This window comes from Arachis ipaensis, chromosome B09 (genome assembly GCF_000816755.2).
Source record: "Arachis ipaensis cultivar K30076 chromosome B09, Araip1.1, whole genome shotgun sequence".
NCBI classification, from domain to species: domain Eukaryota; kingdom Viridiplantae; phylum Streptophyta; class Magnoliopsida; order Fabales; family Fabaceae; genus Arachis; species Arachis ipaensis.
Window position 1 is genome coordinate 56588222 of NC_029793.2, and position 14476 is coordinate 56602697.

General features: G+C 38.1%; 1 pseudogene; it reads right to left on the reverse strand.

Annotated features, from left to right (window-relative positions):
- The window catches only part of LOC107616989, a 32113-nt pseudogene extending 21109 nt beyond the window's left edge, over positions 1-11004 (reverse strand).

Sequence of the window (14476 nt, forward strand, 5' to 3'; positions counted from 1 at the left end):
TGTTTCATTGATAGTTTGGAATTTATAGTATATTCTCTTCTTTTTATCCTATTTGATTTTTAGTTGCTTGGGGACAAGCAACAATTTAAGTTTGGTGTTGTGATGAGCGGATAATTTATACGCTTTTTGACATTGTTTTTAGTATGTTTTTAGTAGAATCTAGTTACTTTTAGGGATGTTTTCATTAGTTTTTATGTTAAATTCACATTTCTGGACTTTACTATGAGTTTGTGTGTTTTTCTGTGATTTCAGGTATTTTCTGGATGAAATTGAGGGACTTGAGCAAAAATCAGATTCAGAGGTTGAAGAAGGACTGCTGATGCTGTTGGATTCTGACCTCTCTGCACTCAAAGTGGATTTTCTGAAGCTACAGAACTCGAAATGGCGCGCTTCCAATTGCGTTTGAAAGTAGACATCCAGGGCTTTCCAGCAATGTATAATAGTCCATACGTTGTTCGAGTTTAGACGACGCAAACTGGCGTTCAACGGCAGCTCTTTGCCCAATTCTGGCGTTCAGCGCCAGAAACAAGTTGCAAAGTGGAGTTCAACGCCCAAAATGGCACAAAAGCTGGCGTTCAACTCCAGAAAGAGCCTCTGCACGTGTAACATTCAAGCTCAGCCCAAGCACACACCAAGTGGGCCCCGGAAGTGGATTTATGCATCAATTACTTACTTCTGTAAACCCTAGTGACTAGTTTATTATAAATAAAACTTTTTATCATTTTATTCGCAGTCTTGGTTACTCCGGTTCCCCTCTGGGGCCGAGACCAATGAACTCCATTATCACTTATGTATTTTCAACGGTAGAGTTTCTGCACTCCATAGATTAAGGTGTGGAGCTCTGCTGTTCCTCAAGGATTAATGCAAAGTACTACTGTTTTTTATTCAATTCAACTTATTCCGCTTCTAAGATATTCATTCACACTTCAACCTGAATGTGATGAACGTGACAATCATCATAATTCCCTATGAACGCGTGCCTGACAACCACTTCCATTCTACATTAGACTGAATGAGTATCTCTTAGATTACTAATACAGGGGACCGAGTCCGAGATATTGGGATCTTCGTGGTATAAGCTAGATTGATGGCGGCATTCATGAGAATCCGGAAAGTCTAAACCTTCTCCGTGGTATTCCGAGTAGGATTCTGGGATTGAATGACTGTGACGAGCTTCAAACTCGCGAGTGCTGGGCGTAGTGACAGACGCAAAAGGATAGTAAATCCTATTCCAGTATGATTGAGAACCTCCAGATGATTAGCCATGCAGTGACAGCGCATCGGACCATTTTCACAAGGAGGAATAGGATGCAACCAACGACAAAGGTGATGCCTCCAGACGATTAGCCATGCTGTGACAGAGCATTTGGATCATTTTCCCGAGAGAGATCGAAAGTAGCCATTGGCACCGGTGACATCCTTACATAAAGCTAGCCATAGAAAGGAGTAAGATTGATTGGATGAAGATAGCAGGAAAGCAGAGGTTCAGAGGAACGAAAGCATCTCTACACGCTTATCTGAAATTCTACCCACTGAATTACATAAGTATTTCTATCCTTATTTAGTACTATTTTCGAAAACCCCATTACTATTTTATATCTGCCTGACTGAGATTTACAAGGTGACCATAGCTTGCTTCATACCAACAATCTCCGTGGGATTCGACCCTTACTCACGTAAGGTATTACTTGGACGACCTAGTGCACTTGCTGGTTAGTTGTGCAAAGTTGTGAACCATGGTATTGGCATCGTATTTTTGGTGCCATTGCCAGGGAAAGAAAGAGCAATAAATTTTACATAATCAAAGTGTAATCACAATTTCTGCGCACCACCTTCTATCCACTGATGCTCAAAGCCTTGGATCCTTTTTAGTTTACCCTTGCCTTTTGGTTTAAAGGGCTATTGGCTTTTTCTGCTTGCTTGTTCTTTTTCTTTTATTTTTTTGCCATTTTTTTCTTTTTTTTTGCAAGCTTTTCACTGCTTTTTCTTGCTTCAAGAATCAATTTTATGATTTTTCAGATTATCAACTGACATTTCTCCTTTTTAATCATTCTTTCAAGAGCCAACAATTTTAATATTCATAAACAACAATATCAAAAATATGCACCGTTCAAGCATTCATTCAGAAAAACAAAAAGTATTGCGACCACATCAAATAATTAAACTATTTTAAAATTCGAAATTCATGTACTTCTTTTTCTTTTTCAATTAAAAACATTTTTTATTTAAGAAAAGTGATGGATTCATAGGACATTCATAGCTTTAAGGCATAGACACTAGACACTAATGATCACGTAATAAAGACAAAAACATAGATAGAACATAAAGCATAATTTTCGAAAAAAAAAATAAGAGCAAGGAGATTAAAGAATCGGTCCACCTTAGTGATGGCGGCTAGTTCTTCCTCTTGAAGATCCAATGGAACGCTTCAGCTCCTCTATGTCTCTTCCTTGCCTTTGTTGCTCCTCCCTCATTGCTCTTTGGTCTTCTCTAATTTCATGAAGGAGGATGGAATGCTCTTGGTGTTCCACCCTTAGTTGTCCCATGTTGGAACTTAATTCTCCTAGGGAGGTGTTAATTTGCTCTAAATAATTTTGTGGAGGGAGTGCATCCCTTGAGGCATCTCAGGGATTTCATGATGAGGAATTTCCTCATGCTCTTGTTGAGGTCCATGAGTGGGCTCTCTTGCTTGCTCCATCCTTTTCTTAGTGATGGGCTTGTCCTCATCAATGAGGATATCTTCCTCTATGTCAATTCCAGTTAAATTGCAGAGGTGACAAATTAGATGAGGGAAGGCTAACCTTGCCAAAGTAGAGGACTTGTCCACCACCTTGTAGAGTTCTAGGGGTATAACCTCATGAACTTCTACTTCCTCTCCATTCATGATGCTATGGATCATGATAGCCCGGTCTATAGTAACTTCAGACCAGTTGCTAGTGGGAATGATTGACCGTTGGATGAACTCCAACCATCCCCAGCCACTAGCTTGAGGTCAAGCCTTCTTAGTTGAACCGGCTTCCCTCTTGAATCTCTCTTCCATTGAGCGCCTTCCACACAAATGTCCATAAGGACTTGGTCCAAGCTTTGATCAAAGTTGACCCTTCTAGTGTAGGGGCGTGCATCTGCTTGCATCATTGGCAAGTTGAATGCCAATCTTACATTTTCCAGACTGAAATCTAAGTATTTCCCCCAGACCATTGTAAGCCAATTCTTTGGGTCCGGGTTCATACTTTGATCATGGTTTTTGGTGATCCATGCATTAGCATAGAACTCTTGAACCATTAAGATCCCGACTTGTTGAATGATGTTGGTGAGAATTTCCTAACCTCTTCTTCGAATCTCATGCCGGATCTCTGGATATTCATTCTTTTTGAGCTTAAAGGGAACCTCGGGGATCACCTTTTTCTTTGCCACAATTTCATAGAAGTGGTCTTGATGCACCTTTGAGATGAATCTCTCCATCTTCCATGACTCAGAGGTGGAAGCTTTTGCCTTTCCTTTCCTCATTCTAGAGGTTTCTCTGGCCTTAGGTGCCATAAATGGTTATGGAAAAATAAAAAGCGACACTTTTACCACACCAAACTTAAAAGGTTTGCTCATCCTCGAGCAAAAGAGGAAAGAAGTGAGTAGAAGAAGAAGAAAATGGAGGAGATGGAGGGTTGGTGTAGGTTCGGCCAAGTTGGAGAGAAGTGTGTGTGATGTGTGAAAATGAAGGTGGTGAGGGGGGTATTTATAGGGTAAGAGAGAAAGGGGGTTTTCGTGTATTAAGGGTTGGGTTTGGGAGGGAAAGTATTTGAATTTGAATTGTGAGGTTGGTGGGGTTTTTGGGGAAGAGTGGGTGGAGGTGATTGGTGAAGATGTGAGGGGTATTTGGAAAAGGGTGTTATGGAAAGGTGTGAAGAAGAGAGGGAGAGAGTTGAGGTAGGTGGAGATCTTGTGGGGTCCACAGATCTTGAGGTGTCAAAGATTTCTCATCCCTGCACCATGTTGGCGTGTAAACGCCCCTTAGAGTGCCAATCCTGGCGTTAAACACCAGGTTGCTGCCCATTTCTGGCATTTAACACCAGCTTTTCTTCCCTTTCTAGCGTTAAACGCCAGCTTGTTGCCCTTTTCTGGCGTTAAACGCTAGTCTAGTGCCCTTTTCTAGCATTAAACGCCCAGAATGGTGCCAGACTGGGCATTTAACGCCCATTCTGCTACCCGTACTGGCGTTTAAACGCCAGTAAGCTTCTCCTCCAGGGTGTGCTATTTTTAATGCTATTTTTCATTCTGTTTTTGCTTTTTCAGTTGTTTTTGTTACTTCACATGATCATCAACCTATGGAAAACATAAAATAACAATAGAAATTTAACATAGATTAGCAAAAATTGGGTTGCCTCCAAACAAGCGCTTCTTTAATGTCAATAGCTTGACAGTGGGCTCTCATGGAGCCTCACAGGTACTCAGAGCATGATGATGGCCTCCCAACACCAAACTTAGAGTTTGAATGTGGGGGCTCTATTTGACTCTGCTTTGAGAGAAGCTTTTCATGTTTCCTCTCCATGGTTACAGAGGGAGATCCTTGAGCCTTAAATACAAGGTAGTCCTCATTCACTTGAAGGACCAACTCTCCTCTGTCAACATCAATCACAGCTTTTGCTGTGGCTAGGAAAGGTCTGCCAAGGATGATGGATTCATCCATATTCTTCCCAGTTTCCAGGATTATGAAATCAGTAGGGATGTAAAGGCCTTCAACCTTCACCAAGACATCCTCTACAAGTCCATAAGCCTGTTTCCTTGAATTGTCTGCCATCTCTAGTGAGATTCTTGCAGCTTGCACCTCAAGGATCCCTAGTTTCTCCATTATAGAGAGGGGCATGAGGTTTATACTTGACCCCAGGTCACCCAGAGCCTTCTCAAAGGTCATGGTGCCTATGGTACAAGGTATTGAGAACTTTTCAGGGTCCGGTTTCTTCTGAGGTAATTTCTGCCTAACCAAGGTATTCTGTTCATTGATGAGCAATGGAGGTTCATTCTCCCAAGTCTCATTACCAAATAACTTGGCATTCAGCTTCATGATTGCTCCAAGATACTTAGCAACTTGCTCTTCAGCAATATCTTCATCCTCTTCAGAGGAAGAATACTCATCAGAGCTTATGAATGGCAGAAGTAGGTTTATTAGAATCTCTATGGTCTCTGTATGAGCATCAGATTCCATTGGTTCAAAATAAGGGAACTCCTTGGAGGCTAGTGAACGTCCATTGAGGTCTTCCTCAGTGGAAATCACTGCCTTTCCCTCCTCTACGCATTCGGCCATGTGGGACGTGTTTATGGCCTTGCACTCTCTCTTGGGATTCTCTTCTGTATTGCTTGGGGGTGTGCTAGGAGGAGTTTCAGTAATTCTTTTACTCAGCTGACCCACTTGTGCCTCCAAATTTCTAATGGAGGACCTTGCTTCAGTCATGAAACTAAGAGTGGTCGTAGATAGATCAGAGACTATAGTTGCTAAGTCAGAGTGGTTCTGCTTAGAATTCTCTGTCTGTTGTTGAGAAGATGATGGAAAAGGTTTGCTATTGCTAAACCTATTTCTTCAACCATTGTTGTTGTTGAAGCCTTGTTGAGGCTTCTGTTGGTCCTTCCATGAGAGATTTGGATGATTTCTCCATGAGGGATTATAGGCATTTCCATAGGGTTCTCCCATGTAATTCACCTCTGCCATTGTAGGATTCTTAGGGTCATAGGCTTCTTCTTTAGAGGAAGCCTCCTTAGTACTGCCTGATGCAGCTTGCATTTCAGACAGACTCTGAGAAATCATATTGACTTGCTGAGTCAATATTTTGTTCTGAGCCAATATGGCATTCAGAGTATCAATCTCAAGAACTCCTTTCTTCTGAGTTGTCCCATTATTCACAGGATTTCTTTCAGAAGTGTACATGAATTGGTTATTTGCAACCATTTCAATGAGTTCCTGGGCTTCTTCAGGCGTCTTCTTCAGATGAAGAGATCCACCAGCAGAGTTGTCCAATAACATCTTGGACAGTTCAGACAGACCATCATAGAATATGCATATGATGCTCCATTCTGAAAGCATGCCAAAAGGACTCCTTCTGGTCAATTGCTTGTATCTTTCCCAAGCTTCATAGAGGGATTTGCCTTCCTTATGTCTGAAGGTTTGGACTTGCACTCTAAGCTTACTCAATTTTTGAGGTGGAAAGAACTTTGCCAAGAAGGCATTGACCAGCTTTTTCCAAGAGTTCAGGCTTTCTTTAAGTTGTGAGTCCAACCATGTCCTAGCTTTGTTTCTTACTGCAAAGGGAAAAAGCATAAGTCTGTAGACCTCAGGGTCAACCCCATTGGTCTTGACAGTGTCACAGATTTGCAAGAATTCAGCTAGAAACTGATGAGGATCTTCCAATGGAAGTCCATGATACTTGCAATTCTGCTGCGTCAGAGAAACTAATTGAGGCTTAAGCTCAAAGTTGTTTGCTCCAATTGCAGGAATTGAGATGCTCCTTCCACAGAAGTCAGAAGAGGGTGCAGTGAAGTCACCAAGCATCTTCCTTGCATTGTTGGCATTGTTGTTATTTTCGGCTGCCATGTCTTCTTCCTTTTCAAAAATTTCTGTTAGGTCATCTCCAGAGAGTTGTGCTTTAGCTTTTCTTAGCTTCCTCTTCAAGGTCCTTTCAGGTTCAGGATCAGCTTCAACAAGAATACATTTGTCTTTGTTCCTGCTCATATGAAAGAGAAGAGAACAAGAAAGTATGGAATCCTCTATGTCACAGTATAGAGATTCCTTGAGGTGTTAGAAGAAAATAGGAACAAAGGGATGAGGTAGGTAAGTAAGAATTCGAACATATGAAGAAGGAGAGATAGTCCGAATTGCTAATTGAGGAGGAGTGTAGTCCTTAAATAGAAAAAAGTGAGGAGGGAGAAGAATTTTCGAAAACAAAATTAAAAATTTAAATTAATTAAAAGGAATTTTGAAAAAGTGGTTGATGATTTTCAAAAATTAAAAGTGAGAAAGTGGATAAGTGATTTTGAAAAAGATGTGATTGAGAAGGTATGATTAAAAAACAATTTGAAAAGATTTTAAATTAATGATATGATTGGAAATTAATTACTTGGCTAACAAGAAATTTAAAAGATATGATTCTAAAATTCAAATATTGAACCTTTCTTAATAAGCAAGTAACAACTTGAAATTTTTGAATCAAATCATTAATTGTAGCAAGGATTTTCGAAAATATTGAAAAATAATTTAAAAGATTTGATTTTGAAAAAGATATGATTGATAAGAGAGGATATGAAAAAGATAAGATTTTGAAAAATTAGTTTTAAAACTTTCAAAATTGAAAAAGATTTGAATTGAAAACAAAATTACCTCCTTGCTGCTATCCTGGCGTTAAACGCCCAAAATGCTACCCTTTTGGGCATTTAACGCCCAGCCAGTTACCTTGGCTGGCGTTTAAACGCCATTTTTCCTTCTTCACTGGGCGTTTTGAACGCCCATCTTTTTCTCTGTAATTTCTCTGCTGCATGTTCTGAATCTTTAATTCTCTGTGCTATTGACTTGAAAAGATATATTTTTGAATTTTTAATGATGAGAGAAAAAACAACAGAATGAAATTAAACATGAAAAACTAAGGTCAAATAAACAATGCATGCAAGAACACGTTTTTGAAAATTTTTCAGGAAAACAAAGACATGCAAGACACCAAACTTAGAAGTTTGTATACTACGGACAATAACAATTTGAAAATGCATATGAAAAACAACAAAAGACACAAAACAAGAGAATTTAAAGATCAGACCCAATAAAATCACCAAGAACGACTTGAAGATCATTGAAGAAACTAATGCATGTATTCGAAAAATACAGGAACATTAAAAAATAAAAAACATGCAAGACACCAAACTTAAAATGTGACACTAAACTCAAACAAGAAACATAAATTATTTTTTTTTTGTGATTTTATTAAAAATATTTTTTTTTGTATTTTTTGAAAATTATTTGGAAAAAGAAAGATAAGGATTTCAAAATTTTTAATACAAATTCTAGGAATCATGCAATGTTAGTCTAAAGCTCCGGTCTAGGAATTAGACATGGCTTACTAGCCAGCCAAGCTTTCAGTGAAAGCTTCGGTCCAAAACACTAGACATGGCCAATGGCCAGCCAAGCTTCAGCAAAACATTACATACAACAGCTAAATTGATGAGAAAGACAAAGAAGCTCTTCTAAGGATATGTGAAACCTCGGTCCAAAAAAATTAGACATGGCTTAATAGCCAGCCAGGATTCAACGTATCTCAAGAAACTCTAGAATTTATTCTTGAAAACTCTGAAGAACAAAATTATTTTTGAAATTTTTTCAAAAATAAAAATAATTAAAAACAAAAAGCTTAAAATTAAAATAAAATTACCTAATCTGAGCAGCAAGATGAACCGTCAGTTGTCCAAACTCGAACAATCCCTGGAAACGGCGCCAAAAACTTGGTACACGAAATCGTGATGGCACACTTTTCACACAACACTGTGCAGCTGACCAGCAAGTGCATTGGGTCGTCCAAGTAATACCTTACGGGAGTAAGGGTCGATCCCACAGAGATTGTCGGCTTGAAGTAAGCTATGGTCATCCTTGCAAATCTCAGTCAGGCAGATTCAAATGGTTATGGGATTTTGATAATTGAAATATAATTAAAACAGAAAATAAGATAGAAGCACTTATGTAATTCATTGGTGGGATTTCAGATACGCGTATGAAGATGCTTTGTTCCTTCTAAACTTCTGCTTTCCTATTGCCTTCATCCAATCATTCATACTCCTTTCCATGGCAAGCTGTATGTTGGGGATCACCGTTGTCAATGGCTACTGTCCGTCCTCTCAGTGAAAATGGTCCAAATGCACTGTCACCGCACGGCTAATCATCTGTCGGTTCTCACTCAAGTTGGAATAGGATCCATTGATCCTTTTGCGTCTGTCACTACGCCCAACACTCGCGAGTTTGAAGCTCGTCACAGTCATCCCATCCCAGATCCTACTGGGAATACCACAGACAAGGTTTAGACTTTTCGGATCTCAAGAATGGCCGCCAATAATTCTAGCCTATACCACGAAGGTTCTAATTTTAGATTAGAAACCCAAGAGATATGCACTCAAGCTATTGCAGATAGAACGGAGGTGGTTGTCAGGCACACGTTCATAGGTGAGAATGATGATGAGTGTCACGGATCATCACATTCATCATGTTGAAGTGCGAGTGAATATCTTGGAATAAGAATAAGCTTGAATTGAATAGAAAACAGTAGTACTTTGCATTAATTCATGAGGAACAGGAGAGCTCCACACCTTAATCTATGGGGTGTAGAAACTCCACCGTTAAAAATACATAAGTAAAAATAGGGTAGACATGGCCGAGTGGCCAGCCTCCCATGGAGGTCTCAGAATGTAAAAGTTACATAATGTGTTCCAGAGATGAAAATACAATAGTAAAAGGTCCTATTTATAATGAACTAGTAGCCTAGGGTTTACAAAAATGAGTAATTAATGCAGAAATCCACTTCCGGGCCCACATGGTGTGTGCTTGGGCTGAGTATTGAAGCTTTCATATGTAGAGACTTTTCTTGGAGTTAAACGCTAATTCTGGTGCCAGTTTGGGCGTTTAACTCCAGCTTTTATGCCAGTTCTGGCGTTTAACGCCAGAATAGGGTAGAAAGTTGGCGTTTAAACGCCAGTTTGCGTTATCAAAACTCGGGAAAATTATCAACTATTATATATTGCTGGAAAGCCCAGGATGTCTACTTTCCAACGCAATTGAGAGCGCGCCAATTGGGATTCTGTAGCTCCACAAATTCCATTTCGAGTGCAGGGAGGTCAGAATCCAACAGCATCTGCAGTCCTTTTTGAGCCTCTGAATCAGATTTTTGCTCAGGTCCCTCAATTTCAGCCAGAAAATACCTAAAATCACAGAAAAATACATAAACTCATAGTAAAGTCCGGAAATGTGATTTTTATTTAAAAACTAATAAAAATATAATAAAAAGTAACTAAAACATACTGAAAACTACCTAAAAATAATGCCAAAAAGCATATAAATTATCTGCTCATCAACAACAAATATGGAAAATTATATATTATTTTGAAGCCCCCGGATGTTAGCTTTCCAACGCAACTGAAACTAACTCATTTAGACCTCTGTAGCTCAAGTTATGGTCGATTTAGTACGAAGAGGTCAGGCTGGATAGCTCAGCAATTCCTTCAGTGTCTTGTATTCCTTCCACTTTTGCATGCTTCCTTTCCATCTTGTAAGCCATTCCTGCCCTATGAACCCTGAAAGCACTTAACACACATATCAAGGCATAAAATGGTAATAAGAGAGGATTAAACATAGCAAAATTAAGGTCAAAGAAACATGTTTTTAATCATAGCACAAAATTAGGAAGGAAAATGCAAAACATGCGAATTCTATGAATAAGTGTGAGAATAGCGGATAAAATCCACTCAATTAAGCATAAAATGTACCACAAAATAGTGGTGCATCAAAGAATGAGCTATATCTTGTAAGTAAAACTTGCTTAACTTGATGCACATATATTTGTCAAGAAAAATATACATATAAAAAGGTTCATTTTCAATTTGTACCTTCAAGAATCATATGCTTACTTTTGATGTTACTCTAATCCTGCTCTGCTTGATTTCTATTTTTATCTGCAGAATTAAAATGAGCGTTGGGTAGATGTCTATTATCTCTTAATAACCAAAACTCTATGAATCTTTAGTTCAATACAATCCAATAATGACAGTGATAGGAACAAGGCAATAAGCTCCAAAGACCATCTGGTACTTACGGTCATTCCAGCCAAGTTAACCACCCCTATTGAGCCCTGAATGCTATTCTTCCATTCCGACCCCTCCGCAATCTTAATTCCTGGAAAGTTTTTCATTGGAAGGACAAGGCAAAGTTAACCAATGAATCCAAAGTGCATGATCTGTCTACCTTTTTTATTTATTTAAGAGGAAGATAAATGTAGACTTTCAATAGTGAAGGGATCTGAATTAGGTATGAATTTAAACAAAATGCAGCATAATAAGCTTAAGAATGATTATGATTTATGAAGTAGCACTTCACATGGTAGAGTTATATAACTTATATCTAATGAGAACTCAACCACAACCCTAACCCCAACTTGTTATGATACTATTAATCAAATATTAGTAAAGCTCAAATTACTGTCTGCATTCTCACATCAAAACATATGGAATTTATTTATCAAATCTAGTATAATCTTATCAATTATATAATCTTCTAAAATAACAAGCACGACAAAGATCTAAAACTCTTTGTGCTACCCTAACTTAGAATTTAGGAACATGAAGCTCAAATTAAAACACATGGAATTAATTAACAGATAGAGTGAAGAGGAGGTACTTGTCACAGATTTGAACCTGTTACATCATGGATGCCATTCTTTGCTGATTAGCTTCTGGAAGTGATTCTAAACTAGCTAACATGCTCTTAACCATGATTCAATTCAATTCAATTCAACCTAGTGTTCTTCATTCACATTAATCAAATATATCACACACCTCAAGCAATTATAGTACATTCACTTCAATCTTGTTAATTAAAATAAAATAGTAATAAAAGACCTGTGGAGACAGAATCTCTGGACCAAGAGAGAGGCACTGATGGTAACCAGGGAGTTTGGAGAAGAAACTCAAACCCCAGAAACAAAATTAAAACCAGTTAACTAACAATAATATAGGATGAAATAATCACAAACAGCACAATCTAATCACAATTAAGCCACAAAAGCACAAAGAACAGCAGGACAGCAGCATATTTACAATGAATAATCACAAACAGCAGTAAGAGATACTAAAAAATATATTAATCAATGAATAAAAAATTGAAAACACAAATCATTCAAGAATAATTCAAAGATCAATAACCCTTATGAACAGAGCAAAAAAAAAAGCATAACAATGTCATTACACTATTACAGTGAGCCATGAACAAAGCATTGACCTTCAAAACCGGACAAGAGAGCAAACATTGGGGAACCAAGGGATCGAGGGTCCTCAAGAATGACGAACCATGAGGATTGTGAATGACCACGATGAACCTAATGGTGATCTTGAGCATGACGAGCGGCGACGGTGAGATTGATGGCGGCACGATGGAGGCTAGGGTTTTCACATCCTTTCAAGGAAGAGCTGTGAAGATGGATGGATGGCGGCAGAAGCGCGACTAAGGGTGACGAGCAGACAAGTGAGACGGAGACAGTGGTGCACGACAACGGAGGGCACAACGATGGGAGATTGGAGAAGCGGCTAGGGTTTTTTTATTTGGTGCTTTGGTAGGTGAGAAGGAATGACCGAATGAGAGAGTGCAAAGCTTCGATAATGAAAAGAAAACAAAATAAAATTTCACTAAGTGTCCTATGTGTATTTGGCATTTTTACATTAGGCAATGCTTTTAAAGCAAACCCAAATCATAACAAATATGTTACTCTTCAAAAGCACTCCCTTTGGTATGAAAAGTGTACCCATAGATATTAACGTAAAGCTACGCTTTATAAGTGAATTTTATTGTATCTAAGGCTACAATTTTTAAATGATGCCATAATTGTGTTTCTTATTCTCTTATGAAAGGGGAACACGGAGAAAAGCGTAGCCTATTCTAATAGGCTACGCTTTTCAAATGTAGCTTAAAAAAAGTGTGGCTGAATGGGTGTTTTTCTTGTAGTGATTGTGAAGAATTAATCCCATTTCGTCAACCCTACATCAAGGATAAGTCAAACAGGCATAATTGATCTCAATCCACAAGTCCTAGCTAACTCACTAATTAACTTAGCGAAAGACTAGCGTTAGTGGCAACCAAACCAACTAACAATCCTAGTCACAATCAAGAATAGACATCAATGACTCAAGATCATCTAAGTCCTCAATTCCAAGCCAAGAGTGTGAAAAATTACTCAAAAAACTAAGCCAATAATTTTATCAAACATTTGGTGTGCATAAAAAGAAAACAACATAAATTGCATGAATTAATAAAAGCTATAACTACCAAATTCAAGAAAGTACTAACAACAATTCAATTAAGCATTAATAACATGAAAAACATCAAATTTGCATTAAAGGAAACAAAATTCCAACAAGAGTTCATAAACTAAAGAGCATAAAATAAGAAACTAACAATAAAAGCTAAGTGAGTTAAGAGGATAAAACAAGAAAATATAAAGAAAACTAAACTAAAACAAGATTAGAACCTAAATCTAAAGAAAAAACTAAGCTAAAACCCTAGAATTCTAGAGAGAAGTTGGAGCTTCTCTCTCTAAAATCACCTAAAGCACGATAAAAATCTAAACTATGACTACTTGGTTCATCATCCTTTAACTCTTAGTTCAATAGCATCATAAATGAGTTAGATTGGGCCCTAAATGGGCTAGAAATCGCTAATCACGTGCTGCATTAAATGAGGCACATGCTCAAACGTGTGTGTACGCATAAAATGTCTGCTTACGCATACTCAACTCCATGCCACTATAAACATATGCATATCATTTTGAAGCCCCAGATATTAGCTTTCTAATGCCACTGAAATCGCCTCATTTGGATCTCTGTAACTCAAGTTATGATCAATTTAGTGTGAAGAGGTCAAGATTGATAGCTTTTCCAATTCTTCATTTCTTGAATTCTTCCACTTTGCATGCTTTCCTTCCACTTTTTCAAGCCATTCTTGACTTCAAAACCTAAAATCACTCAAACAAACATATCAAGGCATCGAATGGGAGAAAAGTGAATTAAGATTAGCAATTTTAAGCATAAAAAGCATGTTTTTCACAATTAAGCACAATTAGGAAAGAATTCACAAAAGCATGCTATTTCAAGGAATAAGTGCAAGTTTATATGATAAAATACACTCATTTCAAGTCAAAAGTTATCATCAAATATGGATTCATCAATGAGCTCATTAGCCATCGAGCAGACATGCATCATATGCACTTGTATATTTTGTTTGAGTGTGCATTTGTATTGGTTTGCTTACCTGTTTAATTGTGATTAGCTGCTACTTGATCTATTTTCTGTATCTGCTATCCATATCTGTATTTTTCTTATATGTGTTTATTTCTGAGAGATCCCTCATGCTGACGGAGGTGACGCTGAGGTTGTTCCACTTGGTGATTGGGAGGTTTGCAAAGAACGAAAAACAAAGAGTTAGACTAGAATCCTTAGATATAATTATCATAATTTGGGTTTAGTGAGAACTCTAGGATTTTGATATGGGTTCTTAGAGTTTAGGAGTGCCTCTGCCTTTCTGAAGCCTTATATCTTAACTATTTGGGCGCTGTTACCATACTGAGAACTCTCGGTTCTCATTCCCTACATATTCTGTTGTTCTTCAAATGAAGGACGTGAGGCACTTTGCTAAGCGTGCTGGAGACTCTTTGAAAGCGAAGATCTATGTTTTGGGGACTTCGTATTGTGCATCTAGTTT